Source organism: Plecotus auritus (assembly GCF_963455305.1).
Source record: "Plecotus auritus genome assembly, chromosome: 3".
Classification (NCBI taxonomy): domain Eukaryota; kingdom Metazoa; phylum Chordata; class Mammalia; order Chiroptera; family Vespertilionidae; genus Plecotus; species Plecotus auritus.
The window spans coordinates 129,941,926-129,967,879 of NC_137772.1; the positions used below are offsets into that span (position 1 = coordinate 129,941,926).

General features: G+C 42.4%; 1 protein-coding gene across 1 annotated transcript in view; it reads right to left on the bottom strand.

Annotated features, from left to right (window-relative positions):
* WNT5B (Wnt family member 5B) overlaps positions 1-24,868 on the bottom strand; it is a 78,693-nt gene extending 53,825 nt beyond the window's left edge. Inside the window, exon 1 of the mRNA XM_080662915.1 lies at positions 24,730-24,868. The gene's annotated coding sequence lies outside the window, so the exon portion shown is untranslated. The remainder of the gene's footprint in view (positions 1-24,729) is intronic.
* Positions 24,869-25,954: the final 1,086 nt, after the last annotated feature.

A 25,954-nucleotide genomic window follows, 5' to 3' on the forward strand; every position in this document is an offset into this window, starting at 1 on the left:
GATATGCGCTAAAGTCACACAGAGAGCAGCAGTGTTGAAACGGAAGGCGTTTTTTGGCTCTGCTGCTTTTCCAAGCCTGACCGTGCTCTGTGGCCACACACTGTCCTGACTTTACCCTTCTGTCTAGGTGACAGTGCATGTGCAGCGATTCAAAAGTTGGAAAAAACAACTCTCTCCTGCCATCTGGGTTCATTCTATCAGCAAAATAAAACAATACTGTTTGTTTTAAAAGCATTTAGAAATTTAGTTTAAAAACATTTTTTTAAAAAAAACCAACATGGAAATTTTAACGAGGATCCTCTACAAAACATGCCCCACAGCCAGCGCCCCGACTTCAAATCAAGAAAACACTATTAGCAGGAGTGCGGCCAGACCTCAGCCCCTGGCACAAGGAGAAGGGAGGAGCACTCTTGATCTCCTGCAAAAGGTTCATGTGCTGTGGGGGCCACTGTCAGGATGGCAGTTAGGCGAAGACAGCTGGATTCGAAGCTCTGCTAGACCGCAAACAACGTGCGTGGATGGCACTCAGCTTTACCATGGTTTCCTTGCCTTCCTGGCTGCACAGGAGACCTGCATTTCCCCACTGCTATGTAGCACAGCCTCTGCACCACAGAGCGCCCACGCTACAGGCGGCACCCCCAGAGGAAAGCAAGAACAGGAATGTAAAAACGCATCCTGATAACAATTTCCAGCTAAAACTGACCAGACTCCTAGGAAAATTTTGGTGGTAAAATGTATTCATGTTTGTATTGAGAGAAACCACACACCCAACCCTAAAAGCCAGTATCAACAACCAAAAAGTGAACGGAAAACAGTACAGCATTACACAGCAAGATAATGTGACCTGATTTGGTCTGGTAGGGAGCAGCATGGAATGGTGTGCGGCAAATGATAACATTATTGCACTTCTGCTTAGGAAAACACTCTCAAAGACTGAGGCAAACACAGCAGTGCCTGTGCTTTCTATCCCAGCTCCTGCCCAATCCCAGGCCGCTCCCATGACAGACTCACTGACCTTAGATAGTCTTTAAAAAACTCCCGTTTCCCTTTCTCTCCCACTCTGCTCCCCACACCCAACACATATGGAACCAAAGAAAAACGATCAGAATGAAAGTGCAGACTTATTGAGTGCTGACTGCATACACTATACCAAAAGGATGGGGGAGAGCCGAGGCCTGCAGGTGAAGAGAAAGGCAAAATCCTCCCCTAGTTCAGCAGTGAGAGCTGCCAGGCCAGGAAGGTCCAGGGAGGAAGTGGCCATCACAGACCAGAGAGGGTGGCAGGGCTGAAGGGTGGGGCCAAGTTCCCGTCCTTGTTACATTCTGGGCAGCAGCTCTGACAGACTCTCAACCTGTTTGCTTAGCCTGTTGAGTAAATAGACCTGTGATCATCTATATGCATAGAGGTGAACTTTCCCTTGACCCATCAAAACCCTTCTGACTTAAACAAACAAACAACCTTTTTATTGGAAAAACACACCAAGACATAAACAGGGTAAAATTCACAAATCTTAAACCCACGACACCACCACCCGGATCAAGTACCATCTAACCATGAAACAAACCAAACTGGTAAACTGCAGAGAAAGGCAGGAACAGGATTCCTAATTGCCCTGGATCTCTAATATGTCTTTCAAAAGTTGTTTTATTTTTGTTGTTGATTTTATTTTGATGGGGTCCACTCAAGCAGGATCTCAGAAGCATTCTCCTAGAAGGCACACTCATTCAGGATAGATGTTTCTACCTGTTTAGGGAATCTTTCAGGGTCCCCGACATTTAAGAAATGTTGAAGAAAACATTCAGGCTTCCACCTACTGTTGCCATAAATTTGCATCCTTATGTTTAGGAACAGGGGGTGAAGCAGTTTAACATTTATATGTAATCTGGATACTTTGTCTTGCATAACATACCACAAACTTAACTCCCTCCAACTTGTTATTCTTTGTGAGCCATTTCTTTTCCATGGTAAAACAAGAGTGGTAACTGTTATTTTTAGGTCTTCAAGTTTTCCTTTTCCAACTTTGTCTTAGAATTTAAATGAACAGGATAGAAAGATAAAACTTGGTTTTCGTTTACAGCAGTGATTTTCAACGGGTGTGCCAAGTACACCGGTGTGCCGCAAGGATTTTTAAAACATGCAATACCTGACTATTTAGTCAGAGGCACTGGTTTCTTTTCCCTTAGATTGTCATTTAAAAATGACAACAGTCGCCAACCATAACAGTAGCTATCTGGTGTGAATGAATCAAAGTTATACTTTTTTTTTGGCAGATCGGCAAAAAATACAATTTTTGGTGTGCTACAGAATTTTAGTAATTAGTTTTTGTGTGCCAAGCGATGAAAACGGTTGAAAATCATTGTTTTAAAGAAAAACAGGTCGATGGGGGAAAAGAGGGGACATGTGTAATACTCTCAACAATAAAGATTAAAAAAAGAAAAGAAAAACAAAACAGCCCTGGCCGGTGTGGCTCAGTTGGTTGAGCATCCTCTCATGCACCAAAAGATCACTGGTTGGATGCCTGGTCAGGGCACATGCCTGGGTTGAGGGCTCCATCCCCAGTAGGGGGCATGCAGGAGGCAGCCAATTGATGTTTCTCACATTGATGTTTCTCTCTCTCTCTCTTCCTCTCCATTCTCCTCTCTCTAAAATCAATAAAAACACTTTAAAAAAAAAAAAGAAAAGAAAAACAAACAAAAACCCCGTTTGGAACATGATCCATGCAATGGAACTGAACAAATAGCTCTCTCCCAAAGCCACAGATAATTTAAGATGCTAATGTTAACCATGTAATTATTTTCATTGGTCAAGGATTAAGAAATGCTCAATTTTAAGCACTTCCTATCTCCTACTACACAACACAGAGAAATATTAGTTAGCGTATTGATTCATGTAGTAATCACAACTTTCTATCACAGTTTCTGACACCGTACAGGGTGTTTTAATAAATACCACGTTTACACCGCACAATATGATATTAAGTATAGCATCAGGAAGCAAACGCACCCTTTCTATAGCGAAATGGTACCGACTAAGGCAGGCTGCCGATGAAATCACAATGCAGCTTCTACCAGCTATGATAATTTCTTAGCTTATATCTTATTTTTCAAAGTCTGCCACCCTTTTTAAATTTAGAGATATAAAATCAGGAAAATAGAGAACTAAGATCCCATTTTGCAATGGATCCCAAAGATGTTTTCCATTTTCAAATAGCACGTTCACAGTCACTAACATGCCTGGGTGACACATAATCACGCTATTTAAAATGCCTACTTCTCCTCTTTTAATGAAGTTATATTAATTACTAATCACTCAGTAGCATAAGTGATCAAACTTCTGCCACTGTCCGATTACCTTTCCAATTGCACCTGAGTTTTTTTTTTGGAGCATCAAGTTCAATGGCAATCCTGAACGAGGGCATTCAGAGATGCTTTGCAGGTCACAGGAAAGATGCACTCCATCTCCATGGTTGCCATGACCCTGAGAAAGTCACTTCTTTATTCTATGCCTTTTCTTTATTTGCAAAAAAAAAACAACAAAAAAAACAACAACAGCGTTATCATTAAATGTCTACACCAAGCTCTCAAAGCACTGAAGAGATGGTGTCACCTAATTACTAAGTTATGCCAAAATGTTGAAAACTCCAGTTTAAGTTCTGTAAACCAGCAAAATCAAGGATTTTTGATAGCTACAACACCAGGCATTGATTACTTAAGTTATTTGAACTTTTTGGCCTTAAACAGTAACTGAAGCTTTAACATAAAAAGTAAACAACAGACAATCACAAAATGCTACATCTCCAGATTGAGACAAGTTGTTCCACCTTTAGAAAAAACGTGAACAGGGTTTTCATGGCCCTCCCACCAGGGAGAAAAGCCGGGCTGGGTATGTGCTAGTGCTATCTTTGGGATAATGGGTATTTAGGGAAGGAGCAGCATCACAACCTATAGAAATGGATTTTATTCATAACCATCTTTTCTGGGGTGTGAAGAGTTAACACTAGCAAGGATGGGACTTTGCTTTTTTACCCCCTTGAGATTCTGGCTGGATTTTTTAAAACCATTAACCCTGTCCTCTTGGCAGAAAAGGGGACCTGGCTGTGAACTCTGCCAACAGAGCCGGTCCCTGACCCTCCCCTGGGCCTGCCGTTATGTAAGAAATGTAAATGCTCAGTTCATCCAAGTGGGACTTGCCAGCAGAGCCTGGTTCAGCGCCAGCACCTTTTCACAAAGGGAATGACCCAGCAAGGCTTATTAGGCAACAGAGTCCCAGGCCTGATGTGGAGTTACAAACCAGGTCTCAGTAAGATTGATCTCGATCCCCTCCTTGCCTTTTGAATGTTTATCAGGATATGCCAAACTTCTGAGGATTCCCCTAAAGATGCCCTTTACTGGCAGAGAGAACACCCCCTCCGGCCTTGGAGAAGCAGTCAAGTCAGCTTTCCACTCGGGGTCCTGAACGTTCAGAATTTAGTCAGCCTTTGTCAGTCACGGTCTGTGCCTACTTCCTTTGGAGAAGAGGATTGAAACCGGTTATAAGTTCCTTCTCCACTCCCGTCTGAGCTTTCCGTACTGAAACTCTGGAAAGAGCTCCACTGTGCTCACTGTCCGTCCCACAGCATATGATGGCGCTTGATAAAGACTGATACGCAGGAGCCTCACTTGAAACATCTTCCTTCCTCCCCTCTTTCCAAAAGTTCTGCCCTTTCTGCTTCCTCTTCTTCTCTGGCCAGGAGTAGACTAATCGTTATTTGTGGTAGCACTTTCCCCACTCTTCAGAACCTGCCACTCCCACCCTGCCTTTGGCCAGACTCTCCTCCCAGCACTGCCCCTCCCAGCCAACATCTCCCTGAGCTTCTGCTCACCGAATCTCCTTTGAAGAGAGGCACTGACACCAACAGTGGGTTGTTTCAGGAATAAAGGACTCACAGGGAAGTAACCACTAGAGGGTGACATAATTACACACAAGCACATTCCTTTGGGACCAGGCAAGGCCAGCGTCAGCCAGGATCCAGCTGTGGGCCTGGAGGCATAAAATGAATTGGCAGCATAGGTACCCACAGTACGCACACTCACAAGACACTCTCCTACTTTCTCTACACGCACGCATGCTCACAAATACTGACCTACTTTGGCTAGCAAATCAACCAGGGCCTTCAAGTGTTTCAAATGAAAGCCACATCTCACCATGACCCCAATACTGCTCACAGTACAGTGAATCTCCTTCACTATTATTTTGGGGGAAAGGTTTTTATTGTTTGTTTGTTTTTGCAGTTTTTGAAGGGAATTTATCTTACTCTTTTTTATTTTTTTCAATTACAACTGACATTCAATATTATATTAGTCTCAGCATAGTGGTTAGACATTTATATAACTTAGAAAGTGATCTCCTGGTAAGTCTAGTACCACTGACAACATACATAGTTATTACAATAGCATTGACTATATTCCCTATGTACTTTATATCCCTGTGACTGTTTTGTAACTGCCAATTTGTATTTCTTAATCCTTTCACCATTTTCATGTAGCCCCCCAATCCCCTCCCATCTGGCAACCATCTGTTTGTTCTCTGTATCTATGAATTTGTTTCTGTTTTGTTTGTTCATTTATTTTGTTTTCTAGACTCCACATATAAGTGAAACCATATGGTATTTGTCTTTCTCGGTCGTATTTATTTCACTTACCATAATACCCTCTAGGTCCACCCATGTTGTCCTAAATGGTAAGATTTCATTCTTTTTTATGGCCGAGTAATATTCCATTGTATCTATATACCACATCTTCTTTGTCCTATCACCTATTAGTGGACACTTAGGTTGTTTCCATATCTTAACTGTTGTGAATGATGCTGCAATGAACACAGTGGTGCATATATGTTTTCAAATTAGTGTTTTGGCTTTCTCCAGATAAACACCCAGAAGTGGAATTGCTAGGTATATGGTAGTTCTATTTTTAAATTTCGGATGTAACTGCATACTGTTTTCCATAGTGGCAGCACCAATATGTAATCCCACCAACAGTGTAGGAGGGTCCCTTTTTCTCCACATCCTTGCCAATACTTGTTTGCTGATTTGCTGATGACAGGTATAAGGTGATATCTCATTGTGGTTTTCATTTGCATTTCTCTGATGATTAGTGACCTTAAGAATCTTTTCATATGTCTATTGGCCATCTGTATTGGATGTCCTTTTTGGAGAAATGTTTATTCAGGTCCTCTGCCCATTTTCCAAAGGGATTTTTTATTTTTTTGGTGTTAAGTTGTATAAGCTCTTTATATATTTTGGATATTAACCCCTTATCTGATGTATCATTGGCAAATATGTTCTCCAATTCAGTAGCTTGTCTTTTTGTTTTGTTGGTTTTCTTTTTTTGTTGTTTCTTTCTTTTCTTTTTTTTCAATTAATTTCTTTATTGATTAAGGTATCACATATTTGTCCTCATCCCCCCATTCCCATGCCAAACCCCTCCCCACGCATGCCCCCACCCCCCTGTTGTCCATGACCACTGGTTAGGCTTATATGCATGCATACAAGTCCTTTGGTTGATCTCTCCCCCTCACCCCCACCCTCCCCTACCTTCCCTCTGAGGTTTGACAGTCTCATCGATGCTTCCCTGTCTCTGGGTCTGTTTTTGTTTATCAGTTTATGTTGTTCAAAAACTTTTTAATTTAATATAGCTCCATTTGTTAATTTTTTGTTTCCCTTGCTTGAGGAGAGGAGACATCAAAAAATAGTAATAAGGGTGATGTAAAAGAGTTTACTACCTATGTTTTCTCCTAGGAATTTTATGGTTTGGGGTCTTACATTTAAGTCTTTAGTCCATTTTGAGTTTATTCTTGTACTAGAGTCTCGGTGCATGAAATTCACGCATGGGGATCTCGATGGATCGGGCTTAAACGGGCAGTCGGACATCCCTCTCACAATCCAGGACTTCTGGTTCCCAACTGCTCGCCTGCCTGCCTTCCTGATTGCCCTTAACTGCTTCTGCCTGCCAGCCTGATCACCCCCTAACCACTCCCCTGACAGCCTGATCGACACCTAACTGCTCCCCTGCTGGCTCGATTGCCCCTAACTGCCCTCCCCTACTGGCCTGGTCACCCCTAACTGCCCTCCCCTGCAGGCCTGGGTCCCCCCCAACTGCCCTTCCCTGCCAGCCTGGTCGCCCCCAACTTCCCTCCTCTGTCGGCCTGGTCACCCCTAACTGCCCTCCCCTGCAGGCATGATTCCCCCCAACTGTCCTCCCTTGCAGGCCTGGTCCCCCCCAACTGCTCTTCCCTCCTGGCCTGGTCACCCACAACTGCCCTCTCTTGCAGGCCTGGTCCCTCCCAATTACCCTCCCCTGCTGGCCATCTTGTGGTGGCCATCTTGTGTCCACATGAGGGCAAGGATCTTTGAGCACATGGGGGCAGCCATCTTGTGTGTTGGAGTGATGGTCAATCTGCATATTACTCTTTTATTAGATAGGAGGATAGAGGCCTGGTGCATGGGTGCGGGCCAACTGGTTTGCCCTGAAGGGTGTCCTGGATCAGGGTGGGGGTTCCCTTGGGGCGTGGGGCAGCCTGGGCGAGGAGCCTGTGGTGGTTTGCAGGCCGGCCATGCCCACTGGCGACCCAAGCGGAGGCCTTGGTGTCTGGGATTTATTTATCTTCTATAATTGAAACTTTGTAGCCTTGAGCGGAGGCCAGGACAGGCCAGGGCAGGCGGAAAGCTTGGCTTCCTCCATCGCTAGGGGCAACCCAAGTCTCCTGCTCTCTCCAGCTCTGTGGCCACTGCCATATTTGTTGGGTTAATTTGCATACTCGCTCCTGATTGGCTGGTGGGCGTGGCTTGTGGGCGTAGCAGAGGTACGATCAGTTTGCATGTTTCTCTTTTATTAGATAGGATATGGTATAAAAAAGGGATCTAGTTTGGTTATTTTGCATGTATCTGTCCAGTGTTCCCAATTCCATTTATTGAAGAAACTGTCTTTACTCCATTGTATATTCTTACCTCCTTTGTCATAGATTAATTGATCATATAGGCGTGAGTTTATTTCTGGGTTCTCTATTCTGTTCCATGGATCTATGTGCCTGTTTTTTATGCCAGTACCATGCAGTTTTTATTACTATGGCCTTGTAGTATAGTTTGGTATCAGGTAGCTTGATACCTCCACTTTATTCTTCTTTCCCAAAATTGCTTTGGCTATTTAGGGTCTTTTGTGGTTCCATATAAATTTCTGGATTATTTATTCTAGTTCTGTGACAAATACCATAGGTATTTTGATAGGGACTGCATTGAATCTTTAGATTGCTTTGGGTACTATAGACAGTTTAATCATGTCAATTCTTCCTATCAATGAACATGATACATGCTTCCATTTATTTGTATCTTCTTCAATTCCTTTCTTTAATGTCTTATAATTTGCTGAGTAGAGGTCTTTCATCTCCTTGGTTAAATTCATTCCTTGACTTTTATTTTATTTTTTGATGCAATTATAAATGGGATTGTTTTCTTAATTTCTCTTTCTGATAGTTCATTTTTGTTGTATAAAAAGGCAACCAATTTCTTTTTCTTTTTTTAATGATTTCAGAGAGATGAAGGGAGAAGAGAAAGAGATAGAAACATCAATGATGAGAATCATCTATTAGCTGCCTCCTGCATGCCCCCTACTGGGGATCAAGTCCATAACCCAGGCAGGTACCCTGACCAGGAATGGAACCATGACCTCCTGGCTCGTGGGTCGATGCTCAACCACTGAGCCACGTTGACTGGGCCAAAAGACAACCAACTTCTGAATAGAAATTTTGAACTGTGCTACTGTACTACATTCATTTTATCAGTTGTAATCGTTTTTTGGTGGAATATTTGAGGTTCTCTCTATATAGTATCATGTCATATGCAAATAATGACAGCTTTACTTCTCTTTTTTCAATTTGGATGCTTTTTATTTCTTTTTCTTGTCTGATTGCTGTGATTAGGACTTCCAATACTATGTTGAATAAATGTTGTGACAGTAGACATCCCTTCTGGTTCCTGATCTTTTAACATTTCATCATTGAGTATGATGTTAGCTGTGGGTTTGTCATATATGTTCAGGTATGTTTCCTCTAGTCTCACTATGCTTGGAGTTTTTAATTTAAAAATGGATGCGTCCTAGCTGGTTTGCTCAGTGGACAACACATTGGCCTGCAGACCAAAGGGTCCCTGTTTGATTCCAGTCAAGGGCATGTACCACTAGTCAGGGCTCGTGCAGGAGGCAATCAATTGATATTTTTCTCTCACATCGATATTTTTGTCTTCCTTCTCTCTTCCACTCTCTCTAAAAATCAATGGAAAAATATCCTCAGGTGAGGATTAAAAAAATAATTCAATATTTCAAAAAATTGAATGCTGCATTTTTCAAATGCTTTTTCTGTATCTATTGATATGATACATTTTTTATCCTTTTTGTTCATGTGGTGTATCACGTCTATTGATTTTTGGATATTGTATAAATCGCGAATCCCTGAAATAAATCCCACTTGATCATGCTGTCTGATCTTTTTAATGTATTGCTGGACCTGGCGTGCTAATATTTTATTGAGGATTTTAGCACCTATTGTCATCAGGGATCTTGATCTATAATTTTCTTTATAGAGTTTTTATCTGATTTTGAAATTAGGATAATGATGGTCTTGTAAAATTACTTTGGGAGTCTTCCCTCCTCTTGAATTTTTTGGAATAGTCTAAGAAGGATAGATGTGCCTGGCTAGTGTGGCTCAGTTTGTTGAGTGCACCAGGCAGTCATTTCCTGTCAGAGCACATGCCTGGGTTGCCTGCTTGATCCCCAGTAAGGGATGTGCAGGAGGCAGTTGATTGATGTTTCTCTCGATGTTTCTAGCACTCTCTCCCTCTCCCTTCCACTCTCTCCTTCTAAGAAATCAATAAAAAACATATTAGCCCAGCCAGTGTAGCACAGTGGTTGAGCATCAACCTATGGACCAGGAGGTCATGGTTTGATTCCTGGTCAGAGCACATGCTCGATCCACAGTAGAAGGTGTGCAGGAGGTAGCCAATCAATGGTTCTCTCTCATCACTGATGTTTCAATCTCTCTCTCCTTCTCCCTTCTTCTCTGAAATCCATTTAAAAAAAAACATATTTAAAAAACATATTAAAAACAAACCAACAAAAAGAATAGGTGTTAGTTCTTTGAATGCTTGGCAAAATTCACATGTGAAGTTTTTTTTATTACTGCTTCAATTTCATTCATTGTAATCTGTCTATTCAGATTTTCTGAATCTTTATGACTTAGTTTTGAAAGATTGTATGTTTCTAGAAATTTATCCATTTCATACAGATTGTCCAATTTTTTGGCATATAGTTATTTGTAATATTTTCTTACAATCCCTTGTAATTCTGTGGAGTCAGTTGTTAGTTATTTTTCATTTCTGATATTATTTATTTGGGCCCTCACTTTTTTCTTGATGAATCTGGTAAAGGTTTGTCAATCTTTTTATCTTTTCAAAGAACCAGCTCTTGGTTTCATTGATCTTTTGCAATTTTTTTCTGTTGTTAATACCCAAGGATATTTTTTCCCTTGATTTTTAGAGAAAGTGGAAGGGAGGAAGAGAAGAAATGGGGAGTGGAGAGTAGAGGGGGGGAGGGAGGGGGGGAAGAAGAGAGAGAGAAAGAGAGAGAGGAAAACATCAATAATGTGAGAGACATATCGATTGGTTGCCTCCCTCACCCATCCCACCCATGCATCCCGACCAGGGCTGGGGATCAAACCTGCAACCCAGATATATGCCCTTGACCAGGAGTGAAACCCATGATCCTTCAGTGCACAGGCTGATGCTCTAATCACTGAGCCACACCTGCCAGGGCTTATGTTGTTTTTCTAGACTCTATTTCATTTATTTCTACTGATTTTTATTTCCTTTCTTCTACTACTTTGGGGTTTGTTTGCTGTCCTTTTTAAATTTGTTGTTTTGCTTGTTAATCCTCACCCGAGGGTATTTTTTCCATTGATTTTTAGAGAGAATGGATGGGGGGTGGTGGAGAGAGAGAAACATCGATGTGTCTTAGAGACACATCAATTGGTTGCCCTCCCACTTATTTTGACCAGGGCTGGGGATTGAACCTGCAACCCAGGTATGTGCCCTTGACTGGGAACTGAACTCACGACCCTTTGATGAGGGGGCCAACGCTTTAACTACTGGCAAGGGCTATTTGTTGTTCTCTTTCAAGTTCTTTTAAGCATAAAGTTAGATTGTTATTTCAGTTTTTTCTTGTTTCTAGAGATAGGCCTGTAGTATGAATTTCCCTCTTAGGACCTTTTTCACTGTGTCCCATAGATTTTGGCTTTTTGTGATTGCATTATCATTTGTTTCAAGGTATGTTTTGATTTCTTCCTTGATCTCATTGTTAAGCCATTCATTATTTAATAACGTTATTTAGCCTCCACATCTCTGTGTGTTTTTCAGTTTCTTTCTTGTGATTGATTTTAAGTTTCATAGCATTATGGTCAGAGAAGATGCTTGATATGGTTTCAGTCTTTTTAATATATTGAGACTTGTTTTATGTCCTAACATGGGTCTATCCTAGAAAATGTTCCATTTGGCCCTAGCTGGTTTGGCTCAGTGGATAGAGCATTTGCCTTCGGACTAAAGGGTCCCGGATTTGATCCTGGTCAAGGGCACATGCCCGGGTTGCCAGCTCAATCCCCCATGGGGGGTGTGTAAGAGGCAGCCGATCAATGATTCTCTCTCATCATTGATGTTTCTATCTCTCCCTCTCCCTCTCTGAAATCAATAAAAATATATTTTTTAAAAAAGAAAATGTTCTATTTGCACCTTTAAAGAATGTATATTCTGCTGCTTTGGAATGAAATGCTCTGAAGATATCAATTAAATCTATCTAATCTAGTGTGTCATTTAAAGCTGCTGTTTCCTTGTTGATTTTCTGTTTGGAAGATCTATCTATTAATGTCAATGGGGTGTTAGAATCTTCTACTATGACTGTATCACTGTCAATCTCTCCCTTTATGTTCATCAATATTTGCTTTATATGTATGTTGAGGTTCTTCTATGTTGGGTGCATCAATGTTTAACAGGGTTATATTCTTTTGTTGGATTGTTCCCTTTATCATTATGTAGTGTCCTTCTTTGTCTCTTAGTATAGCCTTTGCTTTCAAGTCTATTTTGTCAGGTACAAGTATTGCTGCCCCAGCCTTCTTCTCCTTTCCATTTATATAAAACATCTTTTTTCATCCCTTTACCTTTAGTCTGAGGTGAGTCTCTCAGAGACAGCATATATATGTGTCTTATTTTCTTGTCCCGTCATCTATCCTGACTTTTGATTAAAGTATTTAAGCCATTTTCATTTATTTTATTTTTTAAAATATATTTTTATTGATTTCAGAGAGGGAGAGACAGCTAGAAACACTAATGATGAATGAGAATGATCGATTGGCCGCTTCTTGCATGCCCCACACTGCGGATTGAGCCTGAAACCCGGGCATATGCCCTGACTGGGAATCGAACCGTGATGTCCTGGTTCACAGGTAGATGTTCAACCACTAAGCTATGCCTGCTGAGCTTCGTAAAGATTTTTAAAGGAATTTATACTTTTTTGTTCAAGGAGTTTTAAAACTTTGGAGTCTTTGATTAAAGAAGCATGTTCCCAGGTAAATCCTAGATATCCAAGAGTTGAGAATTGTTGTTTCAGTTCTTTAAAAAAAAATTTTATTGTTGAGAGTATTACAGATGTCCCCCTTTTTCCCCCCATTGGCCTCCTCCACCCAGTTCCCACCCTGCCCTAGGCTTTCACCACCCTATTATCTGTGTCTGTAATGTAATTCTATATAATAAAAGCCTAATATGCAAATTATCCCCTCAGGCAGTTGTTCAACCTGGAGTTCGACTGGGAGTTCAACCGCTTGCTATGATGTACACTGAACACCAGGGGGCAGTGCAGAACATGGCGAGCATCAGCGACGTGCTGTGACCTCTTGCTGGCTACCTGGGGGTGGGGGTGATGGAGATGGAGGTGCAGTGAGAATGTGGGGTGTCTGCCAAGCTTGCTCTCACTCCCCCTGCTACCTCCCCCGCGCCCCCTCCCCCCAACGCCAAGGGTCTCTGGGTGAGCGGGGCCGCAGCCACAGGGACCGCAGGGGCTGGAGAGAGTGCACTGCCCATGTAGAGAGTGCACTGCCCGCCTGGCTTCCATGTGGCGCTGCTGGGTGGCCCAGAGGCCCACGCTGCACCCTGGCCTGCAGCGTCCGGCCACGCTCACCGCATCTCTGTGTGGGGACTCAGGCGCCATGACTCAGGCAGAGGGGGTGCACGGGGGGCCCGGGGACCCAGGTGCTGCCCAGGTCCCAGAGGTCAGCTGGGACCTGCCCTTCCAAGCCAGATGCTCGCACTTCGATCGCTGGCCAGGCCTAGGTACTGCACCTGTGCACGAATTTCATGCACCAGGCCTCTAGTCCTATCTAATAAAAGAGTAATATGCAAATCAACCATCACTCCGCTACACCCACAAGCCACGCCCACCAGCCAATCAGGAGTGAATATGCAAATAAACCCAAGCAAGATGGCTACGGCCACAGAGCACAGGAGGGAGGCTTGGGTTTCCCCGGCAATGGAGGAAGCCAAGCTTTCCGCCTGCCCTTGCCGGCCTAGGCCTCCACTCAAGGCTACAAAGTTTCACTAATAGAAGATACATAAACCCACACAGAAATGGCGGCAGCCACAGAGCTGGAAAGAGCAGGAGGCTAGGGTTGCCCGCAGTGATGGAGGAAGCCAAGCTTTCTGCACACCCTGGCTGGCCCAGGCCTCTGCTTAAGGCTACAAAGTTTCAATTATAGAAGATACATAAATCCCCCCAAAAATGGCTGCCACCACGGAGCAAGCAGAAGGCTTGGCTCTGCTCCATGCTACAAAGTTTCAATTATAAAGGATAAATAAACTCCAGATACCAGGGACTCTGCTTGGGTGGCCGGGGGTGTGGCCAGCCTGCAAACCACCACAGGCCCCTCGCCCAGACCGCCCCACACCCCAAGGGAACCCCCACCCTGATCTGGGACACCCTTCAGGGCAAACCAGCTGGCCCCCACCCATGCACCAGGCCTCTATCCTATCTAATAAAAGAGTAATATGCATATTGACCATCACTCCAACACACAAGATGGCTGCCCTATGTGGTCAAAGATCCTGCCCCCATGTAGATACAAGATAGCCACCACAAGATGGCCAGCAAGGGAGGGCAGTTGGAAGGGACCAGGCCTGCAAGGGAGGGCAGTTGGGAGCGATCAAGCCTGCAGGGGAGGGCAGTTAGGGGTGACCAAGCTGGCAGAGGAGGGAAGTTGGGGGCGACCAGGCCTGCAAGGAAAGGCAGTTGGGAGGGACCCAGGCCTGCAGGGGAGAGCAGTTGGGGGGGACCAGGCCTGCAGGGGAGGGCAGTTGGGGGGGACCAGGCCTATAGGGGAGAGCAGTTGGGGGGAACCAGGCCTGCAGGGGAGAGCAGTTAAGGGTGACTAGGCCTGCAGGGGAGGGCAGTTAGGGGCAAACAGGCTGGCAGGGGAGCAGTTAGGCACCAATCAGGCTGGCAGGGCAGTGGTTAGGGGGTGATCAGGCTGGCAGGCAGAAGCAGTTAGGGGCAATCAGGAAGGCAGGCAGGTGAGCAGTTGGGAGCCAGCAGTCCTGGATTTTGGGATCGGGCCTAAACGGGCAGTCGGACATCCCTCGAGGGGTCCCAGATTGGAGAGGGTGCAGGCCGGGCTGAGGGACACCCACACCCCCCCCCCCCCGGTGCACAAATTTCATACACCAGGCCTCTAGTATGCATTTAAGATCTTAGGTTAATCTCTTCCTACCTCTCTCCCCCTTCCCTCTGAGATTCGTCAAGCTGTTCCATGTTTCCATGCCTCTTGTTCTATTTTATTCATCAGTTCATTTTGTTCATTAGATTCCTTATTTACTTACTTTGACTTTTAGATTAAATTGATGATAGATGTCTTTTTCTTCAAATAGGTTCTTGATCCCTTGCTCTCTCTTTTCCTTCTGGTACCCCAATGATGTTGATGTGTTACACTTCATGTTGTCCCAAAAGTCCCTTAAACTATTTTTTTTTTAAATTCCTTTTGCTGCTCTGATTGGGTGTTTTTTTCCTGCCTTGTCTTCCAAATCACTGATTCAATCCTCTGCTTCCTCTAACCTGTTTATTTCTTCCAGTGTATTCTTCATTTCAGATATTATATTCTTCATTTCTGATTGGTCCATTTTTATGGTTTCTATGTCCTTTGTCATGCTGAACATCCTTATAACCATTACTTAGAATTCTACTTCTGATAAATTGCTTCCCTCCATTTAATTCAGCTCTTTTTCTGGAGATTTCTCCTATTCTTCATTTGGGACCTGTTTTTTTTATTTTCCCATTTTGGCTGCCTCTTTGTGTTTGTTTCTATGTATTAGATAGATCTGCTATGACTCCCAGTCTTCGTGGGGTGGCTTCATGTAGTAGTTGTTCTGTGCAATCCGGTGGTAGTTTCCTTGATCACCTGAGCTAGGTTTTCCAGAAATGTCCCTTATGTGGTTTATGTGGTCCCTGCTGTTATAATTGATTCTTTTTAAAAGTTATCTTTATTGTTGAAAGTATTATAGATGTCCCCTTTTCCCCCCATTGACCCCATCTAGCTCACACCTGTTCCCCTGCCCCAGGCCTTCACCATACTGTTGTCTATGTCCATGGTTATGCATATATGCGTACATGTTATTTGGTTAATCTCTTCCCACCTACCCACCCAACCCCACCTTCCCTCTGAGATTCAACAGTCTGTTCCATGCTCCTATGTCTCTGGATCTATTTTGTTCATCAGTTTATTTTGTTCTTTAGATTCCATATATGAGTGAGATCATGTGATACTTGTCTTTCTCTGACTGGCTTATTTCACTTGGCATAATACTCTCCAGTCCCTCCAGGCTGTCTCAAAGGGTAAGAGATCCTTCGTTTTTACTGCTGCACAGTATTCCATGGTGTGAATGTACCACAGCTTTTTTACCCACTTATCTACTGATGCGCACTTGGGCTGTTTTCAAATCTTAGCTATTGTGTTATAATTGAATCTTGATTGCTTTGGACCGATTCATGCATGGAATCAACCCTCAGTCTGGCTGACTGTGAGGCTCAACCCCGACCACAGCGTGTGAGCTGCTGTGCAGGTGCTGACCATATGAAGCAGAATTCACCCTCAGCAAGGTTTGGTGCCTCCTGAGATCTCCCTTTGGATATGCCGCTTGTGAAGTTTATTGGAACCTGCTCTGATGCTGTCTGAAGCTGGCCACTGGGTGTGTTGGTTCTGGGCCTCTTGGTAGGGACTCTGGCACAGGCAAATGCGAGACACTGCCTACAACTAGCACTTGGCAATCTACTTGAAGCTACAAGCAATCCACCATTTGTGGCTGCTTCTGTTGAGCCTGCATGCATGTGGGAAGGACCAAGGTATGCACCAAGTCTGGACCAGGGGGCAGGTCAGCAAAGGTCCCAAAGCACTTTGACGAGATCCACCTCCACCTGCCTCCACCTGTCGCCACCCTCCAGCTGCCTGTTAGACTTAGTCCTTCTTCTTTTAATATTTGGTAAAATTCGCCTGTATAGGAGTTTTTGGTGTTGTTTTTTCTTTAAATTACTGCTTCAGAGGAGAAACCAAGATAGCGGCATAGGTAAACACCTAAACTGCCGCCTCGCACAACAATTTCAAAACTACAACTAAAAGACAAAACGGACATCATCCAGAACCACAGGAAGGCTGGCTGAGTGGAAATTCTACAACTAGAAGGAAAGAGAAAAGCACACTAAGACTCAGAGGAGCTGCAGGAGGCAGAGGTACTGAGACGCGCACACGGAGAGGACTGGCAACTGAGTGCGCAGCTGGCTTTCTCAAGAGGGAAGGAGACAAAAACTCCTGACTGTGCTGAACTCCAGTTCCAGGAGACACTCTGGGGACCCAGACTCATTCGGGGAGAAACTGGACTGTCTGGCAGTGGGCAAAACTTAAGAGAGGCTTTCTCTTAGAGGTGCTTGCAGCGATTACCACAGGACACTGAGACACAGGGGCCTATCAGGGCAGGGCTGACGGGAAACCAATGCTGTCTGATCCGCCCTGAGACTCCAACCCATTCAAGCTGAGCACAGAGGCTTTTGCAAGTCTACTCCCATAAGGGTGTCTCCAGCACAGAAGTTCTCCCAGTGTAGACACAGCTGATCCTCACAGCCAATTGGCCTGCAGGTCAATTCCTCCCAGTGATACCAACAACAATCAAGGCTTAACTACAACAAGACTGTGCACACAGCCCACAAACGGGTGCACCAAGGGTGTCCACCTCAGGTAACTGGGGAGGCTGAGCCACTGGGCCCTATAGGACAGCTAGCACACAAAGCCACTCTATCAACTCAGGGAAGCAGCCAAAATGAGGAGACAAAGAAACAGGTCACAAATGAAAGAAATGGAGGAAAGCAAATGACTGGATATAGAGTTCAAAACCACGGTTATAAGGTTTTTCAAGAATTTCCTAGAAAAGGCTGATAAATTTAGTGAGACCCTCGAGGATATGAAAAAGGACCAACTAGAAATTAAGCATACACTGACTGAAATAAAAAATATTATACAGAGATCCAACAGCAGACTAAAGGATCACAAGAATCAAGTCAAAGATTTGAAATACAAAGAAGCAAAAAACACTCAACCGGAAAAGCAAAAAGAAAAAAGAATCCAAAAAGTTGAAGATAGTGTAAGGAGCCTCTGGGACAACTTCAAGTGTACCAACATCTGAATTATGGGGGTGCCAGAAGAATAGAGAGAGCAAGATATTGAAAACCTATTTGAAGAAATAATGACAGAAAACTTCCCCCACCTGATGAAAGAAATACACTTACAAGTCCAGGAAGTGCAGAGAACCCCAAACAAAAGGAATCCAAAGAGGACCACACCAAGACACATCATAATTAAAATGCCAAGGGCAAAAGACAAAGAGAGAATCTTAAAAGCAGCAAGAGAAAAACAGTTAGTTACCTACAAGGGAGCACCCATATGACTGCTAGCGGATTTCTCAACAGAAACTATGCAGGCCAGACGGGAGTGGCAAGAAATATTCAAAGTGATGAATAGCAAGAACCTACAACCAAGATTACTCTACCCAGCAAAGTGATCATTTAGAATTGAAGGTCAGATAAAGAGCTTCACAGATAATAAGAAAAAGCTAAAGGAGTTCATCACCACCAAACCAGTATTATATGAAATGCTGAAAGGTATTCTTTAAGAAGAGGAAGAAGAAGAAAAAGGTAAAGATAAAAATTATGAACAACAAATACATATCTATCAACAAGTGAATCTAAAAATCAAGCGAATAAAAAAATCTGATGAACAGAATAAACTGGTGAATATAATAGAATCAGGGGCATAGAAAGGGAGTGGACTGACAATTCTCGGGGGGAAAGGGGTGTGGGGGTGCGGGAAGAGACTGGACAAAAATCGTACACCTATGGATGAGGACAGTGGGGAGGGTAAGAGCAGAGGGTGGGGTGGGAACCAGCTGGAGGGGAGCTATGGGGGAAAAAAGAGGAGTAATTGTAGTAATCTGAACAATAAAGATTTATTAAATTAAAAAAAATTATTGCTTCAATTTCATTAGTCGTAATCTATCCAGATTTTTTGTTTCCTCTTAATTCGGTCTTGGAAGATTGTATGTTTCTAGGAATTTATCCATTTCTTCTAGGTTGTCCAATTTGTTGGCATATAATTATTTGTAGTATTTTCTTAAAATCCTTTGCATTTCATTTCTCTAGTGTCTGTTGTTACTTCTCCTCTTTCATTTCTGGTTTTATTAATTTGGATCCTCCCTTTTTTTTCTTAATAAATCTGGTTAAAGATTTATCAATTTTGTTTATCTTTTAAAAGAACCAGCTCTTGGTTCCATTGATCTTTTGTATATATATTTTTTTACTCTGTATTGTTTATTTTCACTTTGATATTTATTCTTTGTTTCTACTGTCTTTGGGCTTTGTTTTTTGGTTTTTTTTTGTTTTTTTGTTTAATCCTCACCCAAGGATATTTTTCCATTGAATTTTAGAGAGAGTGGAAGGAACAGGGAGAGACAGAGAGAGAAACATCAGTGTGAGAGAGACACATTGATTGGTTGCCTCCCAAACCATGAGCCCCAACCAGGGCCAGGGATTGAGCCAGCAACTGAAGTACGTGCCCTTGACCAGAATTGAACCCAGAACCCTTCAGTCCTCCGGCTGACACTATCCACTGAGCAAACCAGGTAGGGCTGTTCTTTTTCTAGTTCCTTTTGATATTGCTGATTTGATATTTTTCTTGTTTCTGAGGTAGGCCTGTATTGCTCTGAATTTCCGCTTAGAACTGCTTTGGCTGTGTCCCATAGATTTTGGGCCGCTTTCTTTCCATTTTAATTTGTCTCAAGGTATCTGTTTATTTCTTCCTTGATCTCACTGTTACCCTATTCATTGTTTAGTAGCATGTTATTTAGTCTCCCTATTTTTTTTTTATATATTTTATTGATTTTTTACAGAGAGGAAGGAAGAGGGATAGAGAGTTAGAAACATCGATGACAGAGAAACATCGATCAGCTGCCTCCTGCACACCTCCTACTGGGGATGTGCCCGCAACCAAGTTACGTGCCCTTTACCGGAATCGAACCTGGGACCTTTCAGTCCGCAGGCTGATGCTCTATCCACTGAGCCAAACCGGTTTTGGCTAGTCTCCCTATTTTTGTGTGTTGTTTTCTTCTTGTAATTAATTTCTAGTTTCATACCATTGTGATTGGTGAAATTTCTTGATATGATTTCAATATTCTTATATTTGAGATTTGTTTTGTGGTTTATCCTAGAAAATGTTCCATGTGCATTTGGAAATGAAGTATATTCTGCTGCTTTTTGGTAAATGTTCTAAAAATACCATTTAAATCCATGTGGTTTAATGTCATTTAAGACCACAGTTTCCTTGTTGGTTTTCTGTCTGAATGACCTATCCAATATATCAATGCGTTGTTAAAGTCCCTTATTTTACCATGTAATTGTTGATCTCTCCTTTTATGTCTATCAAAATTTGCTTTATATATTTAAGTGCTCCTACATTGAGTGCCTAAAAGTTCATAAGGGTTATATCCTCTTGTTGGATTGGCTCCTTTATCATTATGAAATATCCTTTTTTGTCTCAGAGTCTTTGTTTTAAAGTTTATTTTGTTTGATATATGTATTGCTACCCGTTTCTTTCCCCTCATTCTCATGAAATTTCATTTCCATCCTTTAGTTTCAGTGTGTGTGTTCAAATCTGAAGTGGGTCTCTTGTAGGCAGCATATATATGGGTCTTGTTTTCTTACTCATTCAGCCACTTGATGTCTTATGATTAAAGCATTTAAAACATTTACATTTAAAGTAATTATTGATAGGTATGTAGTTATTGCCACTTTATTATTCATATTTTTAATCTTTTTCTCCCTTCTTTTTCTTAAGAATTCCTTTAACATTTCTTATAATGCTGGTTTGGATAGTGATGAACTCCTTTAGCTTTTTTTTTGTCTGGGAAGCTCTGATAGCTTTGCTGGATTAAGTAACTTGATTGTAGGTCCTTGATTTTCATCACTTTGAATATTTCATGCCAATTCCTTCTGGCCTGCAAAGTTTTTATTGAGAAATCAATTAACAGTCTTATGGAAGCTCCCTTGTAGGTAACTAACCATTTTTCTCTTGCTGCTTGTAAGATTGTTTCTTTGTTTTTAACCTTTGGCATTTTAACTATGATGTGTCTTAGTGTGGGTCTCTTTGAGTTTGCCTTGTTTGAGACTCTTTGTGGGCTCCAGACTTGTATGTCTATTTCCTCTGCCAGGGGAGGAAAGTTTTCAGTCATTATTTCTTCAAATAGGTTTTCTTTTTTTTTCTTTTTTTTTTAATATATTTTATTGATATTTTACAGAGAGGAAGGGAGAGGGATAGAGAGCTAGAAACATCGATGAGAGAGAAACATCGATCAGCTGCCTCCTGCACACCTCCCACTGGGGATGTGCCCGCAACCAAGGTACATGCCCTTGACTGGAATCGAACCTGGGACCCTTCAGTCCGCAGGCCGACGCTCTATCCACTGAGCCAAACCGGTTTCGGCTCTTCAAATAGGTTTTCAATTCCTTTTGCTCTCTCTTCTTCTTCTGGCACCCCTATGATGTGAATGTAGGTACAGTTGATGTCCTAGAGGTCCTTTAAATTATCCTCACTTTTACATTATTTTTTCTTTTTGCTGTTCCAGTTGGGTGTTTTTAGCTACCTTGTATACTAAATCACTGATTCAATACTCTGCTTCTTATAATCTGTTGTTGATCCCATCTAATATATTCTTCATTTCAGTTATTGTATTCATTTCTGAGTGATTTGTCTTTTTTGTGGTTTCTCTCTTTTTGTATACGTTCTCAAGGGCTTCCTCTATTCTTCCCCTAAGTTCATTGAGCATTCATATAATTAGTGTTTTGAAGTCAGTATCATTTTGTTTAGTTATTTTTCTGGAGTTTTGTCCTGTTCTTTCAACTGGAATATGTTTCTTTTCTCCTCGTTTTGGCTGCCTCCCTGTGTTTGTCTCTATGTATTAGGCAGATCCACTGTGTCTCCCAGTCTTGACATGGTTGGTTGCCTTATGAAGTAGATGTCCTGTGGCAGCCAGTGGCAGTCTCCCTGGTCACCTAATCCGGGTCTTCTAGGGGTGTCCCTTGTGTGGGTTGTGTGTGCTCTCCTGTTGTAGTTGATTTTTAATTGCTGTTGACACATCAGTGGGTGGGATTGATCCTCAGGCTGACTATGAATATTGGCTGTGACTATGGCAGACAAGCTATTTTGTGGGAGCTGACCCCACTGAGCAAAATTTGCTTTAGAGAGGCTCTGCTACCTGCCAAGTCCACCCTTTGCTTGTATCATTTGGACAGCTAATTGGGTGGTGGTCTAGTGTGGCGTGAAGCTGGCCACTGGGTGTGTTTGTTCTGTGGCCTCTTGGGAGGGGCTCTGGTGAAGGCCAAGGTCAACTGCTGCCTGTGCCCAGCCTGGGGCCACCTCATAGGAGCTACAAAGTGATCTGTGGTTGGTAGCTACTTGTGCTGAGCTTGGAAATGCCTAGGAGAGGATATGCTGCAAACCACAGCCAGCTTCCAGTAGTGCAATGCTTGGGACCACTTAATAAGAGGTACAGGGCTCACTAAGGCCAGCAGCTGCTTGTTTGGGGTTTGTGGACATTGAAGAGATTTTATGGAAGTCCACAGCATGGGCTAAGGCTGCTGCTTGTGTTTAACAGCTGCTGAAAGAGGTCTGGACAAGTGTGCTAGTTGGGTGGGGTGAGATCTCAGGGAATCACAAAGGTGGGACAGACAGTGTTAGTCAGGTTATGTAGACTCAGATTTGGTGGCTCACCTGTACCTGTAGGCTGGATGGGGGGAAAGCTCAACAAAGGTACAAAGTACCAGCCAGTACCTCCTTCCAGCAGTTACCAAATTGGCATTTTCTTGAGGTGATTCTATCAAACCTTGACAATAGTATAAGATGTCTCTTTCAATAATGTCAGCTCATAAGTTCCTTCTCTAAATTCAGCTTAAATGTACATTATTGCATGAAGGAATGCAAAAACTGAAAAATGGGGAGGCAGGGAGCAAGGAAGAACCAAGGTTATGATGCATGAAGGAATGCAAATACCAAAAAATGGGAGCAAGGGAATAGGGAAGAACCAAGTGGCCATCTTGGGTTTCCCATAGCCCCATCTATTCATTTAATTAACAACCACTGCTTACACAGACAATATACCCTAGAAGTTTTCCTCACTTATGTTACAATGGTTTTCATAAAATTTCAAAAATTTTGAGGTATTCCAGGGGCCTTCAGATACATCGCAAAGTTATTCCTACATATATTGAGATTTTAACACTTAAAACCTCAATGTCTAATGAAAACACTTTTTCATAAACATCAAAGTCAATTATTAACATGGACATATTTTTGTAAAATACAGGCAAAATAAAAACATGTCTGTTTTACTTAAACCCACAAACTTAAGCTAACTTTTATCACTGGCAATTAATCACAGATGAACTGGAAAAGCATTTCAGTTAGTTTCTATATTTCTGAGAATTTCAAATATCCATTCCTTACAAGCACTTGCTTTTAATTTTAACAATACCATTTAGAGGTATAAAATTATCTCACATTTACAACATACATATATAGACATACACAGACACAAAGAGAGAACAGTTGGATCCAAATTTTGTTTTGGAGGCACTTACAATTTATCTCTGTCCTTGACCAGTCTAGTCAAATGACCTTCCCCCCTTTAAAGTAAGGATAGCCATTTTAATACCTGAAAAGTATTGGGTTAACACCTAAATGACATCATAGATTGATCTATTTATCCTCTTTTTGAAGCTTCGAGAGACCAATTAAATATGTTTTCCATTCATTCTGCCTACTTTTATAGCGGGCTTTTTGTAATTGTGCACGCAAAAATTAATTTAAAAGTATTAAAGGATCCTCATCTCAGCCATCTTAGTATTAATTGGAGGCTGACTGCTGTGGGGCCTGTCAGCCTCAGTGGCATGATTGCCCATGTTAATTTTGAGATCTATAGTCGAAACAAACTTCTAGGAAAAACCAGCCCTTTCATGCACATTTCCTTATGAGCCAAATGCAGTGACTATCCCTTTAGGACAGCCGTGGGCAAACTATGGCCGCTGTTCTATCCGGCCCGCGGAGCCGGAGCCGAAAGAGCAGAGGGTTCTCTTGCTCTCCCCTCCGCTCCTTCACCAGCAGCAGTGTTAACATGGCAACGTCGGGAAACACAGCCGCATCTCCTTCTTCTGAGTGGGCAGATTTATATCCGCCCATTCAGTAGAAGGAACAACCTCTCAATCTTCCAGAGGCTCCTTGTAATGCCCGCGGACGCGTCCCCCGACATCACCCTGGGAATGCGTAGACACCTTATCGTGGTGATGTAGGGAGACACGCCCCTGGAGAGCACAGTATCAGAGCATTAGCTAAAAAGGAGACCAACAACACTGTTCCCACTGAAGCTGATGTTTTAAAGACCAAAAACCTTTCAACCCAGTCTACATTGCCATCTACATCTACGTCCCGGGCATAATTTGGAAGTTGCACTAAAGAAAATGTTTAATTTACTGTTTACACATTTTGTTCTTTTCTATTTGTTTTAGTTTTAAATTATTTTATTATATTTAAGTTTAATTTGAAAGGCTTTTGTACCTTTCCTTTGTTAGGCAATTTTATTTTGCCTTTGCCATCTTCAATATAAGGTATGTTATTGTGCTATGATTCCTCCATTTTTTGAAGTTTCAAATTATAATAATTAGTGTTTACATTATTCTTGTTAAAATGCTTGAAATGAACAAAACCATTGAAATAAAAAAAAAGACCATACCCCTTTATGTAATGATGTTTACTTTGAATTTATATTAGTTCACACAAACACTCCATCCATGCTTTTGTTCCAGCCCTCCGGTCCAGATTAAGAACCCATTGTGGCCCTCGAGTCAAAAAGTTTGCCCACCCCTGCTTTAGGACCAGAGGAAATTCCCTCAGGCAATCCCACAAAGACTATCAGTCGCCTAAATACCCCAGCACTGCAACACTTCCCACCACCTCAAGGATTTTCTAAGAACAGCTCAAATAAAACCATTTAAAGCAAGGAGGCTGGGGATTCTGAGATAAACTCACCCAACTTCACACGATGCGATGCGAAGCAGGGAGCCCATGGGGCACAATGGTCCCTTGTTTGTACCTAGCATGGGGTCTGGGTCCGCAGGGTGGTCCTGGGTGGGCTTCTCAGAATTCTTGCCAACTATGCCAAGTAAACATCAACATAAGGACTGTACAAACCTATAGAGAATTTTTTATGAGCGTTTAAATGAGCCAAACTGATAACATATGCTAGGGAGCAAGATCTCAAATGCTCCCTAAACTTACATTGTTAAGGCAGCAAAGCACAGTGGTTTAGAATGTGGTCTCTAGATGTACACTATAGAGTTCAAATTCCTGTTCAGCCAGACGTTTGTCCTTGAGTTCAAGTTACTTCTCTCTATGTCGCAATTTCCTCTTCTGTAAAATGGAGATAATAATGAAAACATATGTTGTGGAGATTAGCTGTGGTAAAGAATAGATGAATTCATGTATGTGAAGACCTTGAAAGAATGTCTAATACACAATAAATGCTCAGTAAAATTAGCTATTTTCATTATGGTTGGGAACTGCACTAGGAGGTTACACACATTATCCCATTCAATCCTATCAAAACGCACAAGATATGAAAATCACTAGTCCCATTTGACAGACAAGAAAACGAAGGCTCCAACTAGCTAAATAATTTATCCAAAGTCACAGAGCTAGTAAGAGATAGAGTCAAGATTTTAACCCCAACAGAAAAAAATGAAGAAAATTTTTAAAAAGGAAAAAAAGGAGAATTTTTAAACCCAGAATCTGTCTGGCAAAAAACCTATGTTCTTTTCATTATATTACAAGGGAAAAAAATTCAGTCTTCATACCAGAGGAGCTTATGTTCTAAAAGACAAAAGATGGGAGGGGGGAGGGGCTAGGGGGAAGAAAAATAGTGTTTTCTTTCTATGCTATTTTTACCAAAAAGGAAAAGACTTGAAGTATAATTTAACAAAAGTTTTAAGCAGGAGAAAGAAACGTGGGTAGCAGGAGATTGCTCTAACCAGTGGTTCTCAGTGCTGCGGTCCCAGGTCAGTAGTCAGCTTCACTTGTTAGGAATGCAAATTCTCAAGCCCAGCCCCACACTTTCTGCCTGGGGTGCCTTCGCAGTTGTTCTGATGCATCTGTACCTGGTAACTTTGCGAATCCCTGCTCTACACCAAGGAGAGTGTGAGAGTTGGTAGCGAAAACGCAGGTCAAAGGCAACGGCACGGATGAGTGTCTGGCAGGA